Below are 10000 nucleotides of genomic sequence, written 5' to 3'. Positions count from 1 at the left end.
AGCAAAGGGAAGAGGAGCACAGCTGCTTGCAGTGCAACATGGGTATTCAAATGAGGCATGCCCACTGCTGACACGCCCCTAAATGCATGCTTGGTCTCTCGGCAGAGCCCCGCAGCTGTCAAGAATGCCAGAGCCTGAGGCATGCTTTGCCCGCAGTCAAAGATGCTGACATCATAAATAGGGAACCAAAACTTTTTCTTTTTTTCGCAACAGCTTGGTGCTTAGAACCTCTTGGATCTCTGTTTAAGACGTTTCTTCTACTTTTGTACAAGTTTAGCACAGCCAGTGTAAACTGGGCCTGAAAAAATTGAGTGAAACTCGTGGTCGTTCCTCTCCACGGAAATCTTTAGTAAAAGGCGAAAGATTTATTCGATCTGAAGAGAAACCAGAGTATAAAGTCAATCCATCTGACAGCAGGCAAGGTGTGGAACCTGCCTTTCACACGTATGGTGAGCAACCCTACATTAAAGCGGCACTGTCATGCCGAATCCCGTTTTTTTTTTAACCCCCCTCCCGCCTCCACTACATCCAATCGACCCCCTAGTCACCCCCAAATGCCCCTAAGCCCCCCACATTACCTCTTTTTAATTCTTTATCTTCTGCCCCGATCTTTATTCAGGGCGCCGCCATCTTTGTGTGGGTAGGTGAAGTCCCTGTGGGACACGTCATCTACCCACACTACACAGACTGTGAGATTCCCGCACATGCCCAGTGAAACACCTGGACATGCGAACGGGAATTTCATCTATTCATTCATTCATCAGACAGACGAATGAATGAATAGAAAAAATCAGACGAACAAACTAACACTGTGTATCAGTGTTAGTTTGTTCGTTCAGTTTATTACAAGGAGGGAGCTACCGGCGTGCAGCTCCCTCCTTGTAATATGTAAAGACAGAAGCGGTGGGGAGCTGTGCTCCTCGCCACTTCCTAAGCCCCCCATGTCCCCCCTCACTCTATGGGGGTCAATATGACCCCCATAATAGGACAAGGGAGATTAAAATCTCCCCAATGCCCCTACGCGCTATACCGCGAGTAGGGGCATGTCCACTAAACAGTGAGCAGCCTGTGGCTGCTCACTGTAAAAAAAAAAAAATGGTAATAAGGGGGGGACCTACTGTCCCCCCCCCCGGCCCCCACCCCTGCGCGGTGGGTGGGGGCCCTAATAAAACAATAAGGGGGGGGGGACCTTCTGTCCTCCCCCCCGGCCCCCACCCCTGAGCGGTGGGTGGGGGCCCTAATAAAAACAATAAGGGGGGGACCTATTGTCCTCCCCCCCTGGCCCCCACCCCTGCGCGGTGGGTGGGGGCCCTAATAAAACAATAAGGGGGGGGGACCTATTGTCCTCCCCCCCTGGCCCCCACCCCTGCGCGGTGGGTGGGGGCCCTAATAAAACAATAAGGGGGGGGGACCTATTGTCCTCCCCCCCTGGCCCCCACCCCTGCGCGGTGGGTGGGGGCCCTAATAAAACAATAAGGGGGGGGACCTACTGTCCTCCCCCCCGGCCCCCACCCCTGAGCGGTGGGTGGGGGCCCTAATAAAAACAATAAGGGGGGGGGACCTACTGTCCTCCCCCCCGGCCCCCACCCCTGAGCGGTGGGTGGGGGCCCTAATAAAACAATAAGGGGGGGGGACCTACTGTCCTCCCCCCCTGGCCCCCACCCCTGCGCGGTGGGTGGGGGCCCTAATAAAACAATAAGGGGGGGGACCTACTGTCCTCCCCCCCTGGCCCCCACCCTTGCGCGGTGGGTGGGGGCCCTAAATGACCCCCCCCCCCCATCAAGGTGACTAGGGGTCCCAAGCCCCTAGTCACCCCCCACCCAAAACATTCTATCCCCTACCTACCCCCCTCACCCTAAAAATAGTGAGGGGGGAATAAAATAACTAACCTGTAAAAAAAAAAAAAAAATTAAACTTACCATTTGACGTCTTCTTTTTTCTAAATTCTTCTTACTTCAGCCCCCCAAAAGGCCAAATAAAAATCCATAAACCCGTCGCACTTTAAAAAAAAAAAAAAAAAAAAACCGAGCGCAAACAAAAATTAATCCATCTTCACCCATGGAGGGCACGCCGCGTACTGAGCTCCGCAGGGCGGGTCAAGGCTTATAAAGCCTTGCCCCGCCCTGCAATTAGGCTTAGAACACAATGATTGGTTGGTTTAAACCAATCAGAGTGCTCTGTGTCATTTTACACAGCGTGGGAAAATTTAAAAGAACTTTCCCACGCTGTGTAAAATGACAGATCACTGTGATTGGATGGTTTTCAAGCCATCCAATCACAGTGCTCTGTGTCATTTTACAAGCGTGGGAAAATTCCAAAGAACTTTCCCACGCTTGTAAAATGACACAGAGCAGTGTGATTGGATGGATTTCAAGCCATCCAATCACAGTGCTCTGTGTCATTTTACACAGCGTGGGAAAATTGAACTTTCCCACGCTGTGTAAAATGACACAGAGCACTGTGATTGGATGGTTTGAAATCCATCCAATCACAGTGCTCTGTGTCATTTTACAAGCGTGGGAAAGTTCTTTGGAATTTTCCCACGCTTGTAAAATGACACAGAGCACTGTGATTGGATGGCTTGAAAACCATCCAATCACAGTGATCTGTCATTTTACACAGCGTGGGAAAGTTCTTTTGAATTTTCCCACGCTGTGTAAAATGACACAGAGCACTCTGATTGGCTTAAACCAACCAATCATTGTGTTCTAAGCCTAATTGCAGGGCGGGGCAAGGCTTTATAAGCCTTGACCCGCCCTGCGGAGCTCAGTACGCGGCGTGCCCTCCATGGGTGAAGATGGATTAATTTTTGTTTGCGCTCGGTTTTTTTTTTTGTTTTTTTTTAAAGTGCGACGGGTTTATGGATTTTTATTTGGCCTTTTGGGGGGCTGAAGTAAGAAGAATTTAGAAAAAAGAAGACGTCAAATGGTAAGTTTAATTTTTTTTTTTTTTTTTACAGGTTAGTTATTTTATTCCCCCCTCACTATTTTTAGGGTGAGGGGGGTAGGTAGGGGATAGAATGTTTTGGGTGGGGGGTGACTAGGGGCTTGGGACCCCTAGTCACCTTGATGGGGGGGGGGGGTTCATTTAGGGCCCCCACCCACCGCGCAGGGGTGGGGGCTAGGGGGGGAGGACAGTAGGTCCCCCCCCCCCTTATTGTTTTATTAGGGCCCCCACCCACCGCTCAGGGGTGGGGGCCGGGGGGGAGGACAGTAGGTCCCCCCCCCTTATTGTTTTTATTAGGGCCCCCACCCACCGCGCAGGGGTGGGGGCCAGGGGGGGAGGACAATAGGTCCCCCCCCCCTTATTGTTTTATTAGGGCCCCCACCCACCGCTCAGGGGTGGGGGCCGGGGGGGGAGGACAGTAGGTCCCCCCCCTTATTGTTTTTATTAGGGCCCCCACCCACCGCGCAGGGGTGGGGGCCGGGGGGGAGGACAGTAGGTCCCCCCCCCCTTATTGTTTTATTAGGGCCCCCACCCACCGCGCAGGGGTGGGGGCCGGGGGGGGGACAGTAGGTCCCCCCCCTTATTGTTTTATTAGGGCCCCCACCCACCGCTCAGGGGTGGGGGCCGGGGGGGAGGACAATAGGTCCCCCCCCCCTTATTGTTTTATTAGGGCCCCCACCCACCGCTCAGGGGTGGGGGCCGGGGGGGAGGACAGTAGGTCCCCCCCCCTTATTGTTTTATTAGGGCCCCCACCCACCGCGCAGGGGTGGGGGCCGGGGGGGAGGACAGTAGGTCCCCCCCCTTATTGTTTTATTAGGGCCCCCACCCACCGCGCAGGGGTGGGGGCCGGGGGGGGGGCAGTAGGTCCCCCCCCCCCAATCTTTAACCCCGCGCAGGGGAGGGGGGGTGTTTATTGTTTTTTTTTGTTTTTTGTTTTTTACAGTGAGCAGCCACAGGCTGCTCACTGCTTACTAGACATGCCCCTACTCGCGGTATAGCGAGTAGGGGCATATTATTTACTAATACTAAGTAATCTTTACTTAGTATTAGTAAAGTTGGCTGAAAGACCAATTCAGGTCTTTCAGCCTTTTAGTAGATAGCTCCCTGATACCGTGGGAATTAGGGAGTTATCTACTAAGCGGCTGCAAGATGCAGCCGCGGCAATGAATAGGATCGGAGTTTCATTCATTAGAATGAAATTCCGATACAAACAAAGTACCGAATTGCATCCTAACACCAATGGAGAATTCTGTTAGGATGCAATTCGGCAGTTTTGCCGGCGTTCTGTCTAAGTGACAGGACGTTTGGCAATACTGACAGGAAGCATTGTGGGAACAGGGAGGAAAGCTAGGGATCATGGGAAAATTGCTCTGACCAGCGGAAATGAAGCACACTTTGCTCCTCCGCTGGTCAGAGCTGGTCAAGCGGAGGAATCCCATAAGACAAAGAGTCCCTACTTTGTCTTATGGTTTTAAAGAAAACTAAAGGAGACAGGAAGAAAAGAAGAACAGATCCTGAGAGAGGGGTAGAAGAGGAAGAGATTGAGGAAAGGTAAGTTCGGCATGACAGTGCCGCTTTAAGCTTTAACTTGGAGAATCTGCCATAAATATTAATGACCCCACTAAATATGTAAAAAAAGAAAAAAATATCTTTTTTTTTTTTTTTTTTTTTAGCTTGTATCATGTTAACAGCAAAGGGAAGAGGAGCACAGCTGCTTGCAGTGCAACATGGGTATTCAAATGAGGCATGCCCACTGCTGACACGCCCCTAAATGCATGCTTGGTCTCTCGGCAGAGCCCTGCAGCTGTCAAGAATGCCAGAGCCTGAGGCATGCTTTGCCCGCAGTCAAAGATGCTGACATCATAAATAGGGAACCAAAACTTTTTCTTTTTTTCGCAACAGCTTGGTCCTTAGAACCTCTTGGATCTCTGTTTAAGACGATTCTTCTAATTTTGTACAAGTTTGGCACAGCCAGTGTAAACTGAAAAAATTGAGTGAAACTCGTGGTCGTTCCTCTCCACGGAAATCTTTAGTAAAAGGCGAAAGATTTATTCGATCTGAAGAGAAACCAGAGTATAAAATCCATCCATCTGACAGCAGGCAAGGTGCGGAACCTGCCTTTTACACGTATGGTGAGCAACCCTACATTAAGCTGTAACTTGGAGAATCTGCCATAAATATTAATGACCCCTCTAAATATGTAAAAAAAGAAAAAATATCTGGGTTTTTTTTTTTTTTTTAGGTTGTATCATGTTAACAGCAAAGGGAAGAGGAGCACAGCTGCTTGCAGTGCAACATGGGTATTCAAATGAGGCATGCCCACTGCTGACACGCCCCTAAATGCATGCTTGGTCTCTCGGCAGAGCCCCGCAGCTGTCAAGAATGCCAGAGCCTGAGGCATGCTTTGCCCGCAGTCAAAGATGCTGACATCATAAATAGGGAACCAAAACTTTTTCTTTTTTTCGCAACAGCTTGGTGCTTAGAACCTCTTGGATCTCTGTTTAAGAAGTTTCTTCTACTTTTGTACAAGTTTAGCACAGCCAGTATAAACTGGGCCTGAAAAAATTGAGTGAAACTCGTGTTCGTTCCTCTCCACGGAAATCTTTAGTAAAAGGCGAAAGATTTATTCGATCTGAAGAGAAACCAGAGTATAAAGTCCATCCATCTGACAGCAGGCAAGGTGTGGAACCTGCCTTTCACACGTATGGTGAGCAACCCTACATTAAGCTGTAACTTGGAGAATCTGCCATAAATATTAATGACCCCACTAAATATGTAAAAAAAGAAAAAAATATCTTTTTTTTTTTTTTTTTTTTAGCTTGTATCATGTTAACAGCAAAGGGAAGAGGAGCACAGCTGCTTGCAGTGCAACATGGGTATTCAAATGAGGCATGCCCACTGCTGACACGCCCCTAAATGCATGCTTGGTCTCTCGGCAGAGCCCCGCAGCTGTCAAGAATGCCAGAGCCTGAGGCATGCTTTGCCCGCAGTCAAAGATGCTGACATCATAAATAGGGAACCAAAACTTTTTCTTTTTTTCGCAACAGCTTGGTGCTTAGAACCTCTTGGATCTCTGTTTAAGACGTTTCTTCTACTTTTGTACAAGTTTACCACAGCCAGTGTAAACTGGGCCTGAAAAAATTGAGTGAAACTCGTGGTCGTTCCTCTCCACGGAAATCTTTAGTAAAAGGCGAAAGATTTATTCGATCTGAAGAGAAACCAGAGTATAAAATCCATCAATCTGACAGCAGGCAAGGTGCGGAACCTGCCTTTTACACGTATGGTGAGCAACCCTACATTAAGCTGTAACTTGGAGAATCTGCCATAAATATTAATGACCCCACTAAATATGTAAAAAAAGAAAAAATCTCTGTTTTTTTTTAAGCTTGTATCATATTAACAGCAAAGGGAAGAGGAGCACAGCTGCTTGCAGTGCAACATGGGTATTCAAATGAGGCATGCCCACTGCTGACACGCCCCTAAATGCATGCTTGGTCTCTCGGCAGAGCCCTGCAGCTGTCAAGAATGCCAGAGCCTGAGGCATGCTTTGCCCGCAGTCAAAGATGCTGACATCATAAATAGGGATCCAAAACTTTTTCTTTTTTTCGCAACAGCTTGGTGCTTAGAACCTCTTGGATCTCTGTTTAAGAAGTTTCTTCTACTTTTGTACAAGTTTAGCACAGCCAGTATAAACTGGGCCTGAAAAAATTGAGTGAAACTCGTGGTCGTTCCTCTCCACGGAAATCTTTAGTAAAAGGCGAAAGATTTATTCGATCTGAAGAGAAACCAGAGTATAAAGTCCATCCATCTGACAGCAGGCAAGGTGCGGAACCTGCCTTTTACACGTATGGTGAGCAACCCTACATTAAGCTGTAACTTGGAGAATCTGCCATAAATATTAACGACCCCACTAAATATGTAAAAAAAGACAAAATATCTGGTGTTTTTTTAAGCTTGTATCATATTAACAGCAAAGGGAAGAGGAGCACAGCTGCTTGCAGTGCAACATGGGTATTCAAATGAGGCATGCCCACTGCTGTTACGCCCCTAAATGCATGCTTGGTCTCTCGGCAGAGCCCCGCAGCTGTCAAGAATGCCAGAGCCTGAGGCATGCTTTGCCCGCAGTCAAAGATGCTGACATCATAAATATGGAACCAAAACTTTTTCTTTTTTTCGCAACAGCTTGGTCCTTAGAACCTCTTGGATCTCTGTTTAAGACTTTTCTTCTACTTTTGTACAAGTTTAGCACAGCCAGTGTAAACTGGGCCTGAAAAAATTGAGTGAAACTCGTGGTCGTTCCTCTCCACGGAAATCTTTAGTAAAAGGCGAAAGATTTATTCGATCTGAAGAGAAAACAGAGTATAAAGTCCATCCATCTGACAGCAGGCAAGGTGTGGAACCTGCCTTTCACACGTATGGTGAGCAACCCTACATTAAGCTTTAACTTGGAGAATCTGCCATAAATATTAATGACCCCACTAAATATGTAAAAAAAGAAAAAAATATCTTTTTTTTTTTTTTTTAGCTTGTATCATGTTAACAGCAAAGGGAAGAGGAGCACAGCTGCTTGCAGTGCAACATGGGTATTCAAATGAGGCATGCCCACTGCTGACACGCCCCTAAATGCATGCTTGGTCTCTCGGCAGAGCCCCGCAGCTGTCAAGAATGCCAGAGCCTGAGGCATGCTTTGCCCGCAGTCAAAGATGCTGACATCATAAATAGGGAACCAAAACTTTTTCTTTTTTTCGCAACAGCTTGGTCCTTAGAACCTCTTGGATCTCTGTTTAAGACGTTTCTTCTACTTTTGTACAAGTTTGGCACAGCCAGTGTAAACTGAAAAAATTGAGTGAAACTCGTGGTCGTTCCTCTCCACGGAAATCTTTAGTAAAAGGCGAAAGATTTATCCCATCTGAAGAGAAACCAGAGTATAAAATCCATCCATCTGACAGCAGGCAAGGTGCGGAACCTGCCTTTTACACGTATGGTGAGCAACCCTACATTAAGCTGTAACTTGGAGAATCTGCCATAAATATTAATGACCCCACTAAATATGTAAAAAAAGAAAAAATCTCTGTTTTTTTTTTAAGCTTGTATCATATTAACAGCAAAGGGAAGAGGAGCACAGCTGCTTGCAGTGCAACATGGGTATTCAAATGAGGCATGCCCACTGCTGACACGCCCCTAAATGCATGCTTGGTCTCTCGGCAGAGCCCTGCAGCTGTCAAGAATGCCAGAGCCTGAGGCATGCTTTGCCCGCAGTCAAAGATGCTGACATCATAAATAGGGAGCCAAAACTTTTTCTTTTTTTCGCAACAGCTTGGTGCTTAGAACCTCTTGGATCTCTGTTTGAGAAGTTTCTTCTACTTTTGTACAAGTTTAGCACAGCCAGTGTAAACTGGGCCTGAAAAAATTGAGTGAAACTCATGGTCGTTCCTCTCCACGGAAATCTTTAGTAAAAGGCGAAAGATTTATTCGATCTGAAGAGAAACCAGAGTATAAAAACCATCCATCTGACAGCAGGCAAGGTGCGGAACCTGCCTTTTACACGTATGGTGAGCAACCCTACATTAAGCTTTAACTTGGAGAATCTGCCATAAATATTAATGACCCCACTAAATATGTAAAAAAAGAAAAAATATCTGTTTTTTTTTTTTAAGCTTGTATCATATTAACAGCAAAGGGAAGAGGAGCACAGCTGCTTGCAGTGCAACATGGGTATTCAAATGAGGCATGCCCACTGCTGACACGCCCCTAAATGCATGCTTGGTCTCTCGGCAGAGCCCCGCAGCTGTCAAGAATGCCAGAGCCTGAGGCATGCTTTGCCCGCAGTCAAAGATGCTGACATCATAAATAGGGAACCAAAACTTTTTCTTTTTTTCGCAACAGCTTGGTGCTTAGAACCTCTTGGATCTCTGTTTAAGACGTTTCTTCTACTTTTGTACAAGTTTAGCACAGCCAGTGTAAACTGGGCCTGAAAAAATTGAGTGAAACTCGTGGTCGTTCCTCTCCACGGAAATCTTTAGTAAAAGGCGAAAGATTTATTCGATCTGAAGAGAAACCAGAGTATAAAGTCCATCCATCTGACAGCAGGCAAGGTGTGGAACCTGCCTTTCACACGTATGGTGAGCAACCCTACATTAAGCTTTAACTTGGAGAATCTGCCATAAATATTAATGACCCCACTAAATATGTAAAAAAAGAAAAAAATATCATTTTTTTTTTTTTTATAGCTTGTATCATGTTAACAGCAAAGGGAAGAGGAGCACAGCTGCTTGCAGTGCAACATGGGTATTCAAATGAGGCATGCCCACTGCTGACACGCCCCTAAATGCATGCTTGGTCTCTCGGCAGAGCCCTGCAGCTGTCAAGAATGCCAGAGCCTGAGGCATGCTCTGCCCGCAGTCAAAGATGCTGACATCATAAATAGGGAGCCAAAACTTTTTCTTTTTTTCGCAACAGCTTGGTGCTTAGAACCTCTTGGATCTCTGTTTAAGAAGTTTCTTCTACTTTTGTACAAGTTTAGCACAGCCAGTGTAAACTGGGCCTGAAAAAATTGAGTGAAACTCATGGTCGTTCCTCTCCACGGAAATCTTTAGTAAAAGGCGAAAGATTTATTCGATCTGAAGAGAAACCAGAGTATAAAATCCATCCATCTGACAGCAGGCAAGGTGCGGAACCTGCCTTTTACACGTATGGTGAGCAACCCTACATTAAGCTGTAACTTGGAGAATCTGCCATAAATATTAATGACCCCACTAAATATGTAAAAAAAGAAAAAATATCTGTTTTTTTTTTTTTAAGCTTGTATCATATTAACAGCAAAGGGAAGAGGAGAACAGCTGCTTGCAGTGCAACATGGGTATTCAAATGAGGCATGCCCACTGCTGACACGCCCCTAAATGCATGCTTGGTCTCTCGGCAGAGCCCTGCAGCTGTCAAGAATGCCAGAGCCTGAGGCATGCTTTGCCCGCAGTCAAAGATGCTGACATCATAAATAGGGAACCAAAACTTTTTCTTTTTTTCGCAACAGCTTGGTGCTTAGAACCTCTTGGAT

At 46.8% G+C, this 10000-nt stretch overlaps 10 non-coding genes across 10 annotated transcripts; all 10 read right to left on the bottom strand.

The window, feature by feature from the left end:
• Positions 1-280: 280 nt before the first annotated feature.
• On the bottom strand, positions 281-394 carry LOC134570224 (U5 spliceosomal RNA). The gene has a single exon (XR_010084866.1). It is a non-coding gene; the product is annotated as a U5 spliceosomal RNA (small nuclear RNA).
• A 4513-nt stretch (positions 395-4907) lies between these two features.
• On the bottom strand, positions 4908-5023 carry LOC134569854 (U5 spliceosomal RNA). Its single transcript, XR_010084519.1, has one exon. It is a non-coding gene; the product is annotated as a U5 spliceosomal RNA (small nuclear RNA).
• Positions 5024-5484: 461 nt separating this feature from the next.
• On the bottom strand, positions 5485-5598 carry LOC134570165 (U5 spliceosomal RNA). Its single transcript, XR_010084811.1, has one exon. It is a non-coding gene; the product is annotated as a U5 spliceosomal RNA (small nuclear RNA).
• Positions 5599-6060: 462 nt separating this feature from the next.
• LOC134570223 (U5 spliceosomal RNA) lies at positions 6061-6174 on the bottom strand. The gene has a single exon (XR_010084865.1). It is a non-coding gene; the product is annotated as a U5 spliceosomal RNA (small nuclear RNA).
• A 453-nt stretch (positions 6175-6627) lies between these two features.
• Positions 6628-6741, bottom strand: LOC134570148 (U5 spliceosomal RNA). Its single transcript, XR_010084795.1, has one exon. It is a non-coding gene; the product is annotated as a U5 spliceosomal RNA (small nuclear RNA).
• A 454-nt stretch (positions 6742-7195) lies between these two features.
• On the bottom strand, positions 7196-7309 carry LOC134569702 (U5 spliceosomal RNA). Its single transcript, XR_010084371.1, has one exon. It is a non-coding gene; the product is annotated as a U5 spliceosomal RNA (small nuclear RNA).
• Positions 7310-7759: 450 nt separating this feature from the next.
• Positions 7760-7875, bottom strand: LOC134569956 (U5 spliceosomal RNA). Its single transcript, XR_010084618.1, has one exon. It is a non-coding gene; the product is annotated as a U5 spliceosomal RNA (small nuclear RNA).
• Positions 7876-8329: 454 nt separating this feature from the next.
• Positions 8330-8443, bottom strand: LOC134569837 (U5 spliceosomal RNA). Its single transcript, XR_010084503.1, has one exon. It is a non-coding gene; the product is annotated as a U5 spliceosomal RNA (small nuclear RNA).
• Positions 8444-8899: 456 nt separating this feature from the next.
• Positions 8900-9013, bottom strand: LOC134570222 (U5 spliceosomal RNA). The gene has a single exon (XR_010084864.1). It is a non-coding gene; the product is annotated as a U5 spliceosomal RNA (small nuclear RNA).
• Positions 9014-9472: 459 nt separating this feature from the next.
• Positions 9473-9586, bottom strand: LOC134569826 (U5 spliceosomal RNA). The gene has a single exon (XR_010084492.1). It is a non-coding gene; the product is annotated as a U5 spliceosomal RNA (small nuclear RNA).
• Positions 9587-10000: the final 414 nt, after the last annotated feature.

This window comes from Pelobates fuscus, chromosome 7, assembly GCF_036172605.1.
Source record: "Pelobates fuscus isolate aPelFus1 chromosome 7, aPelFus1.pri, whole genome shotgun sequence".
Taxonomy (NCBI): Eukaryota; Metazoa; Chordata; class Amphibia; order Anura; family Pelobatidae; genus Pelobates; species Pelobates fuscus.
The sequence above is the reverse complement of the archived record's forward strand: the minus strand, read 5'-3'. Positions and strand labels throughout refer to the sequence as shown.